The sequence below is a fragment of the Babylonia areolata genome, chromosome 19 (assembly GCF_041734735.1).
Source record: "Babylonia areolata isolate BAREFJ2019XMU chromosome 19, ASM4173473v1, whole genome shotgun sequence".
In the NCBI taxonomy this organism is placed as follows: Eukaryota; Metazoa; Mollusca; class Gastropoda; order Neogastropoda; family Buccinidae; genus Babylonia; species Babylonia areolata.
The window spans coordinates 38,201,519-38,215,666 of record NC_134894.1 but is presented as its reverse complement, the minus strand read 5'-3'; the positions used below and the strand labels follow the sequence as shown (position 1 = coordinate 38,215,666).

The 14,148-nt window shown below is 45.5% G+C and overlaps 1 protein-coding gene and 1 long non-coding RNA gene across 3 annotated transcripts in view; one reads left to right on the top strand and one right to left on the bottom strand.

Moving 5' to 3' along the window:
• LOC143293676 (integrin alpha-8-like) overlaps positions 1-1,899 on the top strand; it is a 255,395-nt gene extending 253,496 nt beyond the window's left edge. For both annotated transcript variants that reach the window (XM_076604833.1, XM_076604832.1), the window contains exon 33: positions 9-1,899. The gene's annotated coding sequence lies outside the window, so the exon portion shown is untranslated. The remainder of the gene's footprint in view (positions 1-8) is intronic.
• A 1,306-nt stretch (positions 1,900-3,205) lies between these two features.
• On the bottom strand, positions 3,206-11,167 carry LOC143293830 (uncharacterized). The gene is made up of 4 exons (XR_013056808.1): positions 11,075-11,167; positions 10,439-10,601; positions 6,594-6,784; positions 3,206-3,368 (listed from the first exon to the last, which is right to left on the bottom strand). It is a non-coding gene; the product is annotated as an uncharacterized LOC143293830 (long non-coding RNA).
• Between the last annotated feature and the right edge of the window lie 2,981 nt (positions 11,168-14,148).

Sequence of the window (14,148 nt, the reverse complement as noted above, 5' to 3'; positions counted from 1 at the left end):
GTGACTAGATCTGTATCCCCCCATGTTGATGTCCAGTTTACATACAGTGACCAGGTCTGTATCCCCCCACGTTGATGCCCAGTTTACATACAGTGACTAGGTCTGTGTTCCCCTATGTTGATGCCCATGTGGTGACAAGGTGTGTATTTTCCCCATGTTGTCCTCTGTGTTCCAGTTGCCATACAAAAATTCATTTTAAGATTTGCTGCAGTCTGCAGTTCGCTACAAGGACTCCACCTGACCCCGAAGTTTCACAAGGTCCACTACATTGGGCCAGACTTGACAGTTTTCATGCAGTGACCAGGCCTGTATCCTTGTGTTAGGTCCACTTTTGAGAATGTTGTTCATACCAAGAAACATATGCAGTTATTTGCAGGAAAAAAAACACAATTTCCAATTTTGCTGTTGCTGTACGGATGATTTAGAAATAGATTTTTCAGTTTTGCAGTATCAGAATTTGCTGTCATTTCTGAATTGACAGCTTAACTTACAACATGAACCAGAGGTGCCAGCCATACCAACCCTACCCTACCCTACCACAGTGATGTAAAAGTACTTGGTGGAAACATTGACTTTGCTCAAGAATAAGAAGGAAAGAAATAGTTTGATGATTTTACTTCAGTGAATAACTAATTTTTCTTTTGTCGAGTGTTTGCCAGTTTCCTTTATGGTCAGAAATAAAACACTGTTGTGGCCTGATTATAAATGGTTTCCAAGGCATGTGACTGATTTCAGCTGGTCACAGTGCACATTGTCACCCATTGAAGCTTTGAGAAAAACAAATCAAGAACAGTCAAGACATAATTCACATGTGAAAATATATCCTCACACAAAAAATGTCATCCATGTTTGTGACTTAAGATTGTGTACATGTTCTGTGTACACTGTCTTGGTCACCTATCACTATAAATGAAATGATGCTAAGAAGAGTTGAAGAAAAAAAAGTTAGAAATGGATTTCAGGGTTGGCACCTTCGTGTTACATGCTGTAGCTTTGTAAAATGACATGTACAGAATATGAATTTGATGTAGCAGTTTGGGTAATATGTTCATTCATTCAGATGTAGACTTAAGGGGTGGGGTTGGCAGGTCCAGATCTGGGCCTTCCACCAGTTGTTTCCCTTGGCCTGTAGGACCATGGACGAAGCACACTGTCATGGGGCAAAAGATCACTGACAATATTTGGCAAAGTAATGCTTTAGTGATGGAGGACCTGTGTGTGTGTGTGTTTTAAATGCCAATTTAGCTATTTTTCAAACTGTTTTATCTCAAGGTGTAACTGTGTTCAGACAAATCTATTTATGCTACACATCTGCTATGCAGATACCTGACAGCAGCATAACCCAACATGCTTATTAGGCGTCAATTGTCGGCATGTTGCTCCCTTTAAATCAGAGGGGGTGGCAGAATGGTTAAGATAGTTATCTACCAATACAGTGTCCGTGAGGGTGTGGGTTTGAACCTTGGTTTTGACTGTTCTCCCAAGTTTAATTGGTAAATCAAACTGAGCGTCCAGTTTAGACAATAGAGGTCTTTGTGCAGCATGCACTTGGAACATTAAAAAAGATCCCATGGTAACATGAATGCTGTCCTGTGGCAAAAGTGTACAAGAAATCCACTGACATGTACACAAATATATGCATGCAGGCCTCACTAGCGTGTTGGGTTATGCTGCTGTCGGGCATCTGCCTAGCAGATGTAGTGTAGCATCCAAGGATTTGTCGGGAACACAGTGGCACCTACTTGACTCATTTTTGTAGCATTACCATGCTTATTTTTTAACTGGTTTTGTGTAAAATCTACATGACTTGTGTATTTGTTAAGTCCCATAACTTGTTTGAACAGCAGTTTTCCTATTGATATGTGAGCAGTGAGAAAAATAAACTGAATGCTGAATGGATATGGCAGGGTGGATTTTCTTTATTCTGAATGCGAAAAAAATGACTAGGGGGGAGGAACGGCCAAATCACAAAGTTGGACTTTACATAATTTGGAAAACTGAAATGCAATTCAACAAACAGAATAACAAATGAACTTTTAATCAAATCATTTCAAATGACAAGTATAAAGGTGAGAAACATTTTGCAAGAAAATGTTAAGCTTAATATATAACCCCCCCCCCCCCCCCCAAAAAAAAAAAAAAAAAAAAAAGGAGGAAGGCCAATCCTGTATATACTAAGTCCAACTTTGTGAAATGGCCGTTCCTCCCCATAGTAAATCACAAGTTTAACCCCCCGGCCCCCTAGCCAGGCCCCCCTTCACAAGCAGGTTATGGAAGTAGCCCTTAATTTGAAATGATCATGCCACACAACGTGAATGACCCAGTGACCTCGATTTTTATCTTTTGACAAATACAGATGAGGACCACTGAGTTGACCAGTTTCAATGACAATTCAAGCTCGAGTTACCGACCCACCCACCCTCATTTTCTGCTGGCAGGACTAGCACCTGTACCAATGCAATGAAAATGAATGGTAGACAGGAAAAAGGTGAATGGGAAGTGCACCAGTTTGAAAACGTGCATTTGTGGGTCTTGGACCAATCTTACATGCTCATGTGTGCACACAAATCTGACACACATGTGCATGCTTTCAAGCTGACAAACTCTTCACTTGCACCTTTTTCCTGCTTTCCATCCTTTTTCCGATCATCACGGACATTCACAAATTTTGGAAGGGGTGAGGGAACTTTGCAATGCCAGCAGTACACTGATAACTTTTGCTGTTAAACACTGCTGTGACCGAGTCACTTTCGGTGGTGTTCAGTAGCGGTTATTATAATCCAAAATACGTGGGACACCAACTACTACACCCCTTTTACTGGAGACCATACCACAGCTGAATGGTCATGGAGCATGACTATGTCACCCCCATAGTGGAGACAGCCACCACATCCATCCAGTTAAACTGCCAGTGAAAGAATCTGCTGATGTTTAAGACTTCGACAGAAACTCACCACAGATGTGGATGGGAGGTTAGGGTAAATCGAAACACTGGGGTCATGATGACTGCATGGCATAAAAGGCCATTCATTTTAGGGTCCAGTTCAAACCCGATTATGTCTCTCAACTCTGGCATTGTCCAGTCTGATTTCATCAATACTTCACTAGTGATCATCCATTCAAACCCATCAATAAATAGCAATGTAAATTTAAGACACTCTCAGAACTTTAGGGGAAAAAAAACAAAACACACACACCCAAAAAAAAAAAAAACCCACCCCACCACCAATCCATACTAAAATGATTCTCCCCTTCAGATGCTGCTGGGAGGTCTGGATGTTTCCCCTGTGTGAGCATCCTGGGTCACAGCTGTAAGGGCCCACTACATTTCGGTGTGTCTCCTGGAGGCTCTGTTATCTGCTTCAACTCTGCACAACAGATATAAAAAAACATTCAATATATATGAAATTATCTATCTATCTATCTATCGTGTGTGTGTGTGTGAGGCAGCAAGCGAAAACCCAGCTTAAATCGGACTACTTAAAAAAAAAAACAATTGATCTGTCATAGTAATGTTTTTTTTTCAAAGTCGGTGTGCCCGAAAAGAACAAAAATGGAGAATTCGGCTCATGGAAAAACATTCATTTGCTTGCTTGTAATTTTAGAACAATTATCTTGAACATGCATGTGGTGTCAAAAGATTCAGAATTAATTAAACTAAACATTTCTACATGAAAAAAGCACTGGAAAAATCACATTTTCTCTCTGCTCGAGAATGGCAAGTGGAGAAGTGACGTTATGCCACTGGAGAGCAGAGTCAACGTCGACAGTGAACGTTCAAATGAGAGACAAAGGCCACATTTGTGTTTGAACAAAAAGTATTTCCCATTATGCTGAAGAATCTTTTGAACTTCAGCTTTAGATCCCAGATCAGAACTATGTTTACTAACTTCAGTCATGGAGTGTTTGGCCACATCACTGGCTGATTTTTTTACTGAACATTGCAACTTAAGTGATGACTGTGTGCAGCAATACCAATATTACAGTTTTATGCTAAAATACTTAACAGCAAAGATGAAGACTTCAAAGATGCGAAATTTGTAAAAGTCTCAATTTTAATTATTTTGAACCCAATGATGTGTTATTGTGATATCATATTAGCCGGGTTTACGTGTGCTGCGTCTCTCTCTCTCTCTCTCTCTCTCTCTCTCTCTCTCTCACACACACACACACACACACACACACACACACACACACACACATTTTCTCAGTGATTGAGAAACCAAATTCATTGCAATTGTTAATACAGTAACCTTAGGGTATCATCAACAAGTATGCAAAATAGATAAAGTTAGGACGCAAATTATGCGAGTATTGTCCAATTAAAAACTGGCGATTAGTCAGTGCGGTGAAATGGTCAGCGTGGTGAACGGCCAGTGCGGTGATTTGTCAGCAGTGGATGGTCAGTGTGGTGATGATTAGTGTGGTGAGTGGTCAGGGTCAGTGTGGTGAGTGGTAGTGGTCAGGGTCAGTGTGGTGAGTGGTCAGGGTGGTGAATGTCAGGGTCAGTGTGTGAGTGGTCAGTGTGGTAAATGGTCAGTGTGGTGAATGGTCAGGGTGATGAATGGTCAGGGTCAGTGTGGTGAGTGGGGTCAGTGTGGTGAATGGTCAGGGTGGTGAATGGTCAGGGTCAGTGTGGTGAGTGGGGTCAGTGTGGTGAATGGTCAGGGAGATGAGTGGTCAGGGTTGTGAGTGGTCAGGGTGGTGAGCGGTCAGTGTGGTGAATGGGGTCAGGGTGGTGAGCGGTCAGTGTGGTGAATCGGGTCATTGTGGTGAATGGTCAGGGTGATGAGTGGTCAGGGTGGTGAGCGGTCAGTGTGGTGAATGGGGTCATTGTGGTGAATAGTCAGGGTGATGAGTAGTCAGGGTGGTGAGCGGTCACTGTGGTGAATGGGGTCATTGTGGTGAATGGTCAGGGTGATGAGTGGTCAGGGTGGTGAGCGGTCAGGGTGGTGAATGGGGTCATTGTGGTGAATGGTCAGGGTGATGAGTGGTCAGGGTGGTGAGCGGTCAGTGTGGTGAATGGGGTCAGGGTGGTGAGTGGTCAGGGTGGTGAGTGGTCAGGGTGGTGAGCGGTCAGTGTGGTGAATGGGGTCAGGGTGGTGAATGGTCAGGGTGGTGAGCGGTCAGTGTGGTGAATGGGGTCAGGGTGGCGAATGGGGTCAGGGTGGTGAATGGTCAGGGTGGTGAGTGGTCAGTGTGGTGAATGGTGAATGGTCAGTGTGGGGAACAGTCAGTGGGGTCAGTGGGGTGTGTGGTGAGTGGTCAGTGTGGTGAATGGGGTCAGTGTGGTGAGTGGGGTCAGTGTGGTGAGTGGGGTCAGTATGGTGAGTGGTCATTGTGAACGGTGAGTGTGGTGAGTGGTCTGTGGTCATAAGTCATTGTGGTGAATGGTCAATGTGTTGGGTGGTCAGTGTGGTGTGTGGTGAGTGGTCAGTGGTCAGAAGTCATCGTGGTGAGTGGTCAGTGTGGTGAGTGGTCTGTGGTCAGAAGTCATCGTGGTGAGTGGTCAGTGTGGTGAGTGGTCTGTAGTCAGAAGTCATTGTAGTGAATGGTCAATGTGTTGAGTGGTCAGTGTGGTAAATGGTCAGTGTGGTGAGTGGTCAGGGTGGTGAATGGTCAGGGTCAGGGTGGTGAATGGTCAGGGTCAGTGTGGTGAGTGGTCAGGGTGATGAATGGTCAGGGTGGTGAGTGGTCAGGGTGATGAATGGTCAGGGTCAGTGTGGTGAGTGGTCAGGGTGATGAATGGTCAGGGTCAGTGTGGTGAGTGGGGTCAGTGTGGTGAATGGTCAGGGTGGTGAATGGTCAGGGTGGTGAGCGGTCAGTGTGGTGAATGGGGTCATTGTGGTGAATGGTCAGGGTGATGAGTGGTCAGGGTGGTGAGCGGTCAGGGTGGTGAATGGGGTCATTGTGGTGAATGGTCAGGGTGATGAGTGGTCAGGGTGGTGAGCGGTCAGTGTGGTGAATGGGGTCAGGGTGGTGAGTGGTCAGGGTGGTGAGCGGTCAGTGTGGTGAATGGGGTCAGGGTGGTGAATGGTCAGGGTGGTGAGCGGTCAGTGTGGTGAATGGGGTCAGGGTGGCGAATGGGGTCAGGGTGGTGAATGGTCAGGGTGGTGAGCGGTCAGTGTGGTGAATGGGGTCAGGGTGGCGAATGGGGTCAGCGTGGTGAGCGGTCAGGGTGGCGAATGGGGTCGGGCTGGTGAATGGTCAATATGGTGAATGGTCAGTGTGGTGAGTGGTCAATATGGTGTCTGGTCAGTGTCAGTGTGGTGACTTGTCAGTGTCAGTGTGGTGACTTGTCAGTGTCAGTGTGGTGACTTGTGAATGGTGAATGGTCAGTGGTAAATTGTCAGATTGGTAAGTGGCCAGTGTGGTGAGTGGTCAGTGTGGTGAGTGGTCAGACTGTTGAGATGGCATAATGACCAGAAACACAAAGAGGAGAAAGAAAAACTGAAACCACTAGAGGCCCTGTGGGAATTGTCTCATGGGAGTTCACACTGACCTATTACCACCTAGGACCCCCCTGGACTGACCATTCATCTGAACAGTGAAGCCATGAGAAACACAGAATGCAATGCCAAGTTCGGACTGACCTGTTGAGAAAGGTGATCTTGCACGGGCAGCTTGTGGTGTGGAGCTGACCTCGAAGACAGGTGGCACTGTCCTGGGTCACCACTGTCATCCCTCTCCCGGTTCTGCACGGTCAGCACGTCCACTGGGGTCGACCCCGTCACTGGCGTCAGGGTGGCTGCTCTCTCCATCTGACAGTGCCAGTTCAAAAGATCTGCCCAGCGGAACAAGACTAATAAGTGGAGTGCCGGCCTAGTAGTAACGCGTTCGTCTAAGTGATAAAATCTGAGCGCACTGGTTCAAATCCCATAGTCGCCAGTATTTTCTCCCCCTCCACTGAGTGGTCTGGACGCTAATCATTCAGATGAGATGATAGACCGAGGTCCCGTGTGCAGCATGCACTTAGCACACGTAAAAGAACCCACAGTAGCAAAAAGGTTGTCCCAGGCAAAATTCTGTAGAAAAACTTATTTCGGTAGGAAAACAAATAAAATCGCATGCAGAAAAAAAAGAAAAAAAAAAGAGGTGGCACTCTCAGTATAGCGAAGCGTTCTCCCCGGAGAGCAGTCCAAATTTCACACCAAAAAATATGTTTGACAAAAAAAACGTAATACAATACAATGACAATGATAATGACAACAGAAAGATGGACAGCTATTCTGACAGCCAGATAATATTGGGAAATGCCAACTCTAAAGAAATGTGAAAAGTCTGGAGTACCATTTTTCTCATGACCTCGATCCATTGTTCTGTAACAAGACACTCTGAAATACTTTTTTTTTTACATTTCATTCAGCGCTGCAAAAGATATATTTGGAGGGAAAGTATTCATGAATAGACCAAATATCTGCCATTCATTCCTTTGCTAAATTATGCACAGACTACTAATTAGTTCCGAAAACAGTTGGATAAGACAACCAAATGTGTACAGTTGTTTGGGATGCAGGTCTGTGTTCCCCCATGTCTAAGTTCCCCCAGATCCAAGTTCCCCAGGTCTATGTTCCCCCAAAACATTGTTAGTTTGGTCTCTGTTTCCCAAGGACTATGTTCCCCTAGGTCTATATTCCTCCAGGTCTACGTCTCCCCACCCCCACCCCATGTCTGTTTAATCATGTATATACTTTTGTGTGCTGTTCAGCAGTAGTCAGCAGTGATCAGTAGTCAGTGGAGGTCAGCGGTGATCAGCGATGGTCAGTGGTGGTCAGCGGCCAATAGTGGTCAGTGGTGCTCAGCAGTGGTTAATGGTCAGCAGTATAAGTTGTGGTCAGTGATGGTCTGTTGTGATCAGTAATGGTCAGTGTATAGTGGTCAGTGATGCTCAACAGTGGAAAGTGATGCTCAACAGTGGTAAATGGTCGTAAGTGGTGCTCAGTGGTTGTCAGCGGTTAGTGGTGGGTATTGGTGGTCAGTAGTCAGCAGTAGTCAGCGGTTGACAGTGGTGGTCAGGAGTCGGTTTGTAGTCGGTTGTGGTCAGTGGTTACTGGTTGTCAGTGATCAGAGGTCAGTGGTTGTCAGCAGGCAGCAGTGGTCAATAGTGGTAAGTGGGCAGCCATGGTTAACTAGTTGTTGGCAATGGTCAATAATGGTCAGTTGTCAGGATACAGTAGTCAGAACTCAGAACTCAAAACGTTTTTTATTCAAGGATTAAGATTTTAGGCATTACCTATTCTTCCAATCTGTCCTTGGTCAGTGGTGGCTAGCAGTGTTCAGTAGTAGTCAGCAGTGATAAGTGGTGGTAAGAAGTTAGTGGTGGCTCGTGATCAGCAGCCAATGCTAGTCTGGTCAGCAGTGTCAGCTAAAAAACAACAAACCACCAGGACGTCATGAAAATGCTCACGTGACAAAACATCGCAATAGGAAGATTTTATGCAGTGGTCAGCAATGGCGAATAATGGTCAGTAATGACCAACAATAGTCAACAGCAGCCAGCAATGGTCAAACACCTGTCACATCATAATGCGCAGATTTGACATTATGCAGTCTGAGCACTTTGTGACTGTGGCCAATAGTGGTCAGCTAATGGGTAACATAGACATGGGGAATTGTATTTGGGGGGGGAGCATATACCTGGGGGAACATGATTATACCTGGGGGAACACAGACCAGGGCGAACTTAGACCTGGCTGAAATAAAATTTGGGGGAACAGACATGGGAGAACAACGCAATATTAACAATTTTGCCCGTCGACTCTTCTGTATTGAAGTCGAAATCACTGTGTACCCAAATGTGTATACCCGTTTTGGCCGAACATGGTAACCAATTATGGTTAGACATTCTTATATTCTAATTAACATGTTTGCCCGTCGGCAGTACAAAACATACATGAAGAAACTAAAAAACGAGCAAAATTGTTAATTAGATATATAGAGAAATGTCTATTATAGTAGACAATTTTAAATGAAACTTGGCCCGATCATTAAGGTGTCTTAAAAGGGATGCTTTTGGGGGCATTCCATGCACCTAGCAATGGGCTTGGAAAGAATGGGGGATACGCAAAGTGAAGGAGAAAATGTCACGGACGGGTATTTTCGATTTCGCCCGTTTGTCAGAGTCGTTCACAGTGCGTAAATCACTTTTAAGCTGATACAGATTGGTAAAATGTAGACGGAAAGAAGTGCACTGTGTTTCGCGCGAATCGAATAGAGGAAAGTATACGACGCTGCAAGTTTAAGAGAATGATTGTACTTACCGGTATGCACATACTGTCGCCGGCTTCGATGCTGATAATGGCGCGAAGTGCCGTCGAGATACCGGTACTGGTTTTGTGACATTGTATGCATACAATGAGCCATCGTAGCGTCCTTCTTCGAAGTAGCGGACAAAGTTGTCCATGTGCCTTCTTGCTGAAACGTCTCGGCACAAACCCATGAGGTCGGCCCATTTCAGAAAAAATAATGACCTGGTTGAGGCCATTTTCGAATACAAATGCGCAAACAATTAGTCGCTCGAAATGAACTGTTTTCAGTCCAAAATAATCTTCGAATTCGATGTGGCCGAAGTGTGGCAGGGCCAATAATGTCGGTGATATCGTGCACAGTTTACCGATATCTGCATTCCGGCGACGACGCCTTTGGTAATTGTCTGATGCAGACCCGCTGTTGGACTTGATGAAGACGGAATGAACGGCAAATGAGACATACGTTGTGCAGTGGACGTCACAGCTTTCAAAATGCACTCTCATGGGAGATCTTCATATTCACGCATATGTGCATGCGACATGAAGCTCATGCCATCCCACACATGAAAATCAAGTTACACGTGAAGGTTGCACATGCACGTGCCATGCAACGCCACCCTCGTGCCTTTCGAGAGAACGCATTTGATGTGCAAATTGGTTTTAAAGTTAGACGTTTCGATTGTGAGGGGTGCATGTAACACGCCCCCAAAATGCTGATTTAACGAAAAATGTGGTGGTGTATCTTACGGCGATTGTCAACTCGACGGATTTACTGATTGGCGTTCCATGTGATAAAATGAATAAAAAGTATATAATAATAGAATGGTACTCACAGTATGTACAATATCTACAACGGCCAGTGGCCACCAGGACTTCAGTGCTGCTGGCTGGATGTGTCTGGCTTCCAGCCAGCTGGGCAGCGGAGGACTTTGCGAGCATTTTTTGGGGGGGGCAAAATTCCTCCTCGCTGTCCACATTGTGGGTGCCTAGTCGGGCATCCATGAGTCGGATGCGAGCTCTTGTCTCATCAGCCCGTGTCTGTATGTGTATACATGCATTCATTACCAATGACATGTAAATCTTCATGCCATGTGAGGAAGTCGACATTCAAGATGTTAATAAAGAAAGCAAACATGCGAACATACGATACAGAAGCAATAAGACTACATTGAAGCTTTCAGTCGACTTACATTGTACACTTTAGTATCCACGAACATATCCAACAATAACAGCAACGGACCGTATCAGAACGTGATTCACGCACTGCCTGTTGTGCAGGATGTTCAGTTGCGCTGCTGTGTTGGCAGCCTCATCACCGTCTGATTCCAAGTCGCTAAGTTCAAGCTCAAAGTTCTGCAACATAAGAAAATGTCAACACACTGGTATTAACACAAGGAAACATGCTGAACAAGAAACATACACCCACGCGACACATCCATAACAGGTGACGGACACACACACACACTGACACACACACACACACACACATACGCACGCACGCACGCACGCACGCACACACACACACACACACACACACACACACACTAAACAAACCCGTTGTCACATGAAATCATCCAAACGGCAAAAGCACTGTAAAATTCATAACATTTAATGCACTCAATTCAAACATATCCACACACTGTACGAACAATAAAATAAACCTACTTGGTGGTGTCGATCTACACATTGTTTCATTCCGTTAACACGTGTACGTAAAAGACTAATTTATGTCGAGCTGTTTCGGCACAAATGGTGCCGTGGAAGTACTTTCAGTCAGTGTGCGTCGGACAAGATTGGAAAACTTGAATAGTGCTTCCGCATCTTACCGGGCGGATGGGGCTGGGTACACTTGTGCGTGGGCCGGGCTCAACACAACACGTCCATTGTCGGGAGAGTGTGGGCGGGGAAGGGCTTCGTTCGGCAATATTAACATTTTGACCCGTGCACTCTTCGGTGTCGAAGTCAGAAACCAAATCTACCCAAATGGGTATACCGGCTGGTGACAAAGTTGTGCACCATCTCTGGTTCGACATTCTTATATTATAATTAACATTTTTACCCGTCCGCAGTACAAACCATACGTGAGAAAGTCCCAAACGGGTGAAAATGTTAATTATATATATATATAAGTTTGTCGAATATAGTAGAGGATTTTAAAACGAACTTGTCGAGATTAGAAATGTGTCTAAAATACCCGGGCTTGTTACGAAGTTGTACACCATCTCTAGTTCGACATTCTTATATTATAATTAACATTTTTACCCGTCTGCAGTACAAAACATACGTGAGAAAGTCCCAAACGGGTGAAAATGTTAATTATATATATAAGTTTGTCGACTATAGTAGACGATTTTAAAACGAACTTGTGGAGATTAGAAAGGTGTCTAAAAAGGGATGCTTTTTGGGGCATTCCATGCACCTAGCAAGGGGCTTGGAAAGAATGGGGGATACGCAAAGTGAAAGGAAAAATGTGACCCATGGGTCAGTTCGAACTTACCCGTCTGTGGTACAAAACATACATGAAAACGATTAAGACGGGAGTGTGTATATATACACAAGTTTGGGTCAGTACTCGTAATGAAACTTGTCTCGATTCTAAACGCCGGTATGTCCGAGTTCGTGGGGCATTCCATGCATCAAGCAATGGGCTTGAAATAGAAAAATTCGTAAAGAAATCAGGACTGCTTGTCGCTGTCATATCTCCAGGAGCGGACATGCACGAACGAGACGTATAAGGCAGTTCGATCGAAAGCGGTCAGTGAACGCGATCGCCAGGTTATCTAAAGTGAAGACGGAATGAACTGTACCATGCTTCGCGAGAGGATGAAAACAGAGTGGGGGACGAGACAATAGGTTGTGATCCTAACATGAACATGACTGAAAGTAATAAAACAGCTTACATGAAACACTCACGTGTGTGCGACGTCAAAAGAGTGACGGCAGTCTCCTGTGGTGGGTCCGTTTTTTTCGGCCTGTTTCGTTGTACGTCCTTGCTGTATCAGTTCCGACAGTACTGACCGGGTACACGTGGAAACCGCACACCATTCCCTGTATTGCAGTGCTCAAATGCGTTGCAAAGAGGACTTCACATTAAAAAATGAGCGGGACTGATGGAACTGACCTTCCTTAACAACGTGCTGTGCAGAAAAGTCACATACCGAAATAGGAAAGTGCATTTTAACGGCCGAGTCAGTGTCCGTGCTGAACTTAACCGTTTCAATTGAACAGCTGGATGTCCCTTTCTCGTCAGTGATGCTTTGGCCGGCTGTGAATGTTCAAGTCAGCGATTTCACGTGTGTGTGTGTGTGTGTGTGTGTGTGTGTGTGTGTGTGTGTTTGTGTGTATGTGTGTGTGTGTGTGTGTGTGTGTGTGTGTGCCGGTGTGTGTGTTGAGAACTTCATTCCGTGATTGTCCGTGGTGTGTGTTAGACAACTTGTTTCCTGACAGCACGCGTCACATACGTGTGTGCTGTGTCCTGTGTTGCATGGCAGTGTGCTCCTGGCCTTCCGTGGAGAACTGAGGGCGAGACATAAAATATTTAGCTCCACAGATGGCCATTCTTTCCGTACGCATACAGTTGTTCATGTTACGTTCGGAACCCATCAGTTGTCTAGTCCTCCACTCTTGTTTTCATCCTCCCGCTGAAACACGGTGCAGTTCATTCCGTCTTCACTTCAAGTACAAGATTGTCAATGCACAGTAACCTCTTTCCTACGTCCCCTTCGTGCACATCCACTTCGGCAGACAGGACAGGTCGTGCATGTACAATCACAACATTCCTTCAACATGTGTCTGGCAGTGTACAGTGACAGGTTCATTCCGTGTTTGCCAGTGTGTCCGTACAGTTGCCGGGGCTCAGGCTGACTTCATTCCGTGACTTATGATGCTGTGCGTGCCAGTGTACGCTCACAAATTCATTCCGTGATAATGTGTGTAGGGTTGACAACTTCATGGTTCCGGGATTCTGTGTGTAGGCACTGACACCTTACTTCATATCGTGGTTTGGTGCGCCACGGTTTGGTACGGAAAGAATGGCCATCTGTGGAGCTAAATATTTTATGTCTCGCCCTCAGTTCTCCACGGAAGGCCAGGAGCACACTGCCATGCAACACAGGACACAGCACACACGTATGTGACGCGTGCTATCAAGGAAACAAGCTAACACACACCACGGACAATCACGGAATGAAGTTCTCAACACACACACACACACACACACACACACCGGCACACACACACACACACACACACACACACACACACACACACACACACATGTGAAATCGCTGACTTGAACATTCACAGCCGGCCAAAGCATCACTGACGAGAAAGGGACATCCAGCTGTTCAATTGAAACGGTTAAGTTCAGCACGGACACTGACTCGGCCGTTAAAATGCACTTTCCTATTTCGGTATGTGACTTTTCTGCACAGCACGTTGTTAAGGAAGGTCAGTTCCACCAGTCCCGCTCATTTTTTAATGTGAAGTCCTCTGTGCAACGCATTTGAGCACTGCAATACAGGGAATGGTGTGCGGTTTCCACGTGTACCTGATCAGTGCTGTCGGAACCGAGCAAGGACGTACAACGAAACAGGCCGAAAAGAACGGACCCACCACAGGAGACTGCCGTCACTCTTTTGACGTCGCACACACGTGACGGTGTTTCATGCTGTTTTATTACTTTCAGTCATGTTCATGTTAGGATCACAACCTATTGTCTCGTCCCCCACTCTGTTTTCATCCTCTCGCGAAGCATGGTACAGTTCATTCCGTCTTCACTTTAAATAACCTGGCGATCGCGTACACTGACCGCTTTCGATCGAACTGCCTTATACGTCTCGTTCGCGCATGTCCGCTCCCGGAGATATGACAGCGACAAGCTTCCCGATTTCTTTACGAA